Here is a 6,102-nt window from a genome sequence, read left to right as displayed (position 1 = left end):
AACCATCATAGTGCCATGCGTAAAGTTTCCAAAAGATGGTTTGGACCCTATGTGGTAAGATAGGTGTTTGATAATGCTACTTATGCATTAAATGAGCTAGATGGGACAGCCATAAAACTTTTGGTAGAGTAGGGAAAAGAATCAAATTATTCAAAAGGCAGGAATCTACTACCTATGAGTTGCCAGAATTGGAAGAAAATAGTGGCCATGATACAAGGGCTAGCCAGGAAGATAAAGAAGTAAAGGATATGGTTGCAGAGGATGAGGAGGACTCAGAATCCGGTGACAACTAGGATTTTGGCACATACCGGAGGATGTGCAGGTTTAAAGGGGGTGAATGTTGTGATGTTATGAGGACACAGTGTGAAAAAGTATGGAATGCATCATCATCCGACTTCTCTATTGATCTAGAGAGTCAATGTGATCTGAGCCATTAGTACTAGTGTGAGTTGCATGGATTATCCGAAAATACTAGATTTTTGGATAATTTTAGTCTAATTTTGATATTAATTATTGTAAAAATCCACAAAAGTTAGAAAAGCTTTTAGATTAGGATGGCATGCAAAAAGCTAATTGCTTTTTCAGCCAATTAGGGGATTTTCACAAGAAGGACAGATGGACGAAATCACGCGCGTCACGATTGCTGTAAACAAGCTGAAAACTGCAGATTGAATTGAAAGAAGAAGAAGAAGAAGTGATTTGGGAGATCCGTGATTAGGTGTCCTCGGGTTTTACCCCCCTTTCGGAGCCAACGGAGCCATCAAATTTGGGTTACCAGCAGCAGAGAAAGAGCTGATTTTTCTGATCCACGTTTTTGGTCTACGAAGGAGCTCTAAGAGAACTAATGCCTGGAGATTGCTTCAGAGTAGTGCAAAGATTCCATGTTCTTTCAATACATATTGTTTCAATTCATTGTAATTTGTTTTTGTAGTGTTTACCACTTGGATATTCTCTATCTTCTCTTCCATCTCTTATCTCTACTTCCTTCTACTTCTGATCCCTGGTGGATTCGACCTTTCGACAAAAACCCCTCCGACAGCGTACACCCTTTGGCAATGAGCCATGCCTTATGACACTCAATAGATCCATTTGATTTATGCTTGACATTGTAAACCCATTTGCAGCTAATAGCTTTCTTGCCTTCAAGTAAGGGTACTAACTCCCATGTGTCATTATCCATAAGTGTAGCCATTTCTTCATCCATAGCATAATCTTAATACTTATTACCCACTGCATCCTCAAAACAAGTGGGTTCCACATCTTACATAACCCTAGCCATGTATGCATAGTGATGAGGTACATAGCTATCATATGTTAATCACAACGTTGACTTTCTTACTCTACTTTTGTGGTTTGATGGTAATAAGCATTTGTATCTTCGTACCTGACCTTGCAAGAGCCATCGGATTCATAATGTCACCACACATAGTTTTCGTTTACTAGTTGAGAAATCAAAGTCTGAGATAAAAATTATAGTTTCTTTAACTCCATGACATTAGTTTTGATAACAATAACTTCTTATACTTGCTAAACAACTCCATTTTCAGCTTCCATAATACAAAGTTCATTCACTTGATGTTGATGGCCTCTCCATAGTCCTCAAACGATTTCAACTCCCTTATATGCAATCATAATGATAATGAGAGTGCGATTGTTTTTTAAAGCAAGGATGTTAAATCATACTGATATTGAATCCAATGAAAAATACCTCATATGCAATCATAATGATAACGAGGATGTAGTTATTTTTTAAAGCTATATCACACTAATATTGAATCTAATAAAAGAACATAAATGATATAGCCTACCTACATAAATACACCATGATTAAGAACCCATACCCATTCTACTACTATATTAACAAACCCAATGTGGGGTTAATCATGGTGTATGACAAATATAGCATATAATCATGGTGGATTGTGATAGACAAGGAACTCCATGATTAATGATGGAAGAGGATAAATAGATTGCACACTCAATAAGGATAATTGATATTCCACACTCCACAATGATACAATACAAGGCTTCTTTAATAGATAGCATTTTGCCCTTTCACTCATACAATTACCCATCTTAGGTGGCATCCTTATCTTGACTTTTCCATAATCAATAATTATCCACTCACCTTGCATCTTTGGGGTGTTGTCACCCACATCCACAAACATTGAGCTTACTTTCTCAACATCCCCTCTTGAGTGAGGTGTTACCTTTAATATTTTTACCCATCTAATGTAGCATTGCATAATAGTAAGTGCTACCACTTAACATTTGTGTGAAGTGAGGGACTTCTAGATTGTGAAGCTTCATCCATTCTCTTCTTTCCTTTTCATGTCCATCCCTTCATTGTGAGTTGAGATATTTAGCTAGATTGTGTAGTGTCAACTTGTAAGGGAGTGAGGGATGCACAATGCAAATCTCTTCTTCATCTCTTCGTCTCCTCTCATTTGTGATACTCCTCTCAAGCACCTAAGCTACATTAGAAGCAAGGAGGCAAGAGAGATAGAAGGACCCATAAATGGATTGTGGAGCATGCCTTGCTAGCCAATGGTCATGAAATCAAGCTCACATAGCATGACATTTTGGCTCCATTGCCCAAACCTTAGGCAGTTCGATGAAAAAGTCACTCATGTGCATCAAACCACAAAATATGATATGGTACTTACGTGCTAAGTTCAAAACATGGGAACTGTCATAGCCTTAGATTGTCATAGCCTTAGATTTTCATGTTTCAAAATGTTATTCATGCTACTTGAATAAATAAAAGTGAGATAAAAGAGCAATAAATATATTTATGGAGAATGATAATGTGCACAAATAAAGTAATAGTGGATAAAATTGAAGAAATATATATTGCATTTTTTAATGGATTACAATCACATCCAATGCTTCCACCATGGGAGACGAGCTTGAGAGCTTGAAAGATAAACATAGAGTTCTTCCAAATTAGTTTTTTCAAATTCTTCTATTGTAGAAAAAGAGGAAAATAGAATGAAAATGTAGGAAATAAAAAAAGCATATGCATGCTTTTTGAAGTGCTTTCCTATTTATCATCATTATCATGCCCTTCAAAGTGCCTTGTTCATATGCACCATCTACAACAATATGATAATCACCTTCAGCATAGGGCATAATAACAACACCATCATAACTATCATCATTATGAGCATAATTGTCACTACTCGTAATCATCATCATAAACATCCTCATTAGCATCATGTTGTGCATCTTGTCACCTTGCCCCACACCGCCTTATTGCAAGCCACCTTGCTATGCACACACTACCTTGTGAATTTGTCATCATGTTCATCATCATCTTTGGCAACACAACAAATGCCATCTTGGTTAACATCAATAGTAGCAACAAGACCAACATAATCTCCATCACAATCATCATCATTAGCATTATTAGCAAGGTTGCGCCCTATTGTGGTTGCCCTATTCTTGGCTACCTTCCATCACACCACCTTGTATTTTCTCGTGCACCACATTTCCTAAAAAATTGTCATCCTAGTCATCATCATAATTGTCAAATCATAACTAGCATCAACATCATTATCTACAAAGCATGGGAAATTGTAGTAGCATTTGTAGCATGGTCTTCAACACCATCGTTTGAGGAGCAAGAGCAACATAACCTTCATCATTGCATACATCAACACAATTGCCCCCTATTTGTTTTTGTTTGCATATGTTGCCATGCAATAATCTTCACCATACTTAGCGTAGGGATCATAGCCATCTTCTTTATTACTTGTAGCAACATAATGTAATGCATTGAGTTAATGCAAGTCAATAAGGTGCTACTCATAAGAGACCTATTGGAGGCACCACAAACGTAGCATTCTCTCTCTCTCTCTCTCTCTCTCTCTCTCTCTCTCTCTCTCCTTCTTTGTGTAATCTCTATTCTCTTTGTAGTTCCAATATATATTAGCTATGAACGAATGGGATATCAAACCATCGAATTGATTCCCAATTTTGAAATACTCTTGGGTGATAAGGAAAGAAATCGAGCTTTTAACACTCCATTGATAGAGAGTACTAACTTATAAATAGATGGGAGCGATGATTTAGATCTTGAAACACTGCCACCATCTTAGTCTCATGAAGCAAAACAAAACTCCCAATTCGTCTTAGTAGATGCAACCACCTTAAACACATCACACTTGAAAATGAGTCAAAAATGAAGAGCTAGAAGAAGTCGAGGATCTCCCAAAATGATTTATGCAATACAAAAAATGGGATTGAGTCATTGTCTTGCTTGGCACAAAGAGGGAAGGGCAGACCAGTGAACCCTTTGAGGGCTCACAAAGGTCAAGGAGGTCAACCTTGTTGAACTAAGGGAAAACCCCCTAAACCAATCTAGATAGCCAAGGACCTTAGTGCAGAAGATGAATATCAACTTCTCTATTTACCTAAGGATATCCTAATGTGTTTGCTTGGAATTACTCTCACATGAGGGGTATACTATCTCAAGTGCAAACACATATTGCTCCTTAAAAAACCGATGCAAGGTCCACTCAAAAAGGACCCTACCCCATGAATCCTTATTACACACACCATGTGTGAGAAGAGCTTGAGAAACTACAAAGAGTAAGATTCATTTATGATATTGAACATATATTGATTGAATTGTTGGGATGAGTGCACAACGGGAATGTGAGTTAGAAATGGAGCAAGAGCAGTGTTGAGTGTGAGAGTGAGAGAATCCCAAGGTGAGTGTACTAGCTTGTCATGGTACACAAAGAATAAAATATATTTATATGTTAGGGTACAAATAAGGGTGTGTTCACACCCATATAAGTTTATACACACAGACATTAAGGGACTTTACACACAACAACCTCTCACTTAAAGGCCCGGAGTGGTACCTTTAAACTAGCCAACTCCCACTAATTGGATGCAATGCTCATGCTGAGCCTTTGCAAGACTCCTACTGAGAACATCTATGGGGTTATCCTGGGTTTTGACCTTAGCTAGTGTGGCAAGACCATCATCCAAGTCCTGTTGAATGAATTGGTACTGAGCATCTATGTGTTTGGTATGTGCATGAAACATGGCATTCTTAGCCAAACATATGGCACTTTGGCTATTATAACCAAGCAATGGAGTACGTGAAGAGAGAGAAAAATACTTGACCAAGTGGCCAAGCCAAATAGCTTCCTTAGAATCTTATGTGCAGTCTCTATAGTACTCAGTGCCACAATCTTCTACAACCTCCTTGAACACCAAGAAATAGCCCCAGTAGCCAAAGTAAAGACATATTTACTAGTAGATTTCTAGTGTTAAGATCTCCTTCCATGTCCGAATCATAGAATCCCTGCAACTCTAGTGTACGCTTTCCAAAGCATATACACTTCTGTTGTGTACCTTTTAAGTATCTAAAGATACGTTTCACTACTTCCCAATGTGGCTTGCCAAGGTTAGGCATGAATCTACTAACAACTCCCACTACATGAGCAATGTCAAGGTGAGTTGCAACCATGGCACACATCAAAGAACCACAAGATGATGCATAAGCTATGCCCTTCATAGCACTAGCAGCTACATCATCCTTTGGGCAATTAGCTTTGCTAAGCTTTGTATGTGGCGGTAAAGGCACACCAAGAGACTTAGCATCAACCATATTAAACCTGCCAAGTACTTTGATGATGTATATCCTATGAGAGAAATAAGAAGTGTTGCCCTCTATCTCTTTTAATGTGCAGGTCCAAAATGTGTTCAATTGCCCCCAAATCTTTCATTGAGAAGACTAAACTCAACTACCTTTTAAGAGTATTCAAAGTGCTCTTACGCTTTTCTGCAATCAACGTCATCCACATATAAGACAAGCACATTAAGGCTTCCATCATCAACCTTTCTAGTATATAAGCAGTGATCTACATGATTGCGTTTAAATTCATGATTGAGCATAAAGGTATCAAACTTTTTATACCACTCTCAAGGGGCTTGCTTTAGCCCATATAAGCTATGTTTGAGCTTACAAACCAAATGCTTTTTCCTTGGAATAGCAAATCCTTCGGGCTATTTCATATACAACTCTTCATCTAGGTCACCGTGAAGAAAAGTAGTCTTCACATCCATCTAATCCATCTCTAAATC

The sequence above is a fragment of the Lygodium microphyllum genome, chromosome 11, assembly GCF_053477565.2.
Source record: "Lygodium microphyllum isolate KBCC chromosome 11, Lygodium_microphyllum_v1.1.10, whole genome shotgun sequence".
Classification (NCBI taxonomy): Eukaryota; Viridiplantae; Streptophyta; class Polypodiopsida; order Schizaeales; family Lygodiaceae; genus Lygodium; species Lygodium microphyllum.
This window is presented reverse-complemented; position numbering follows the sequence as displayed.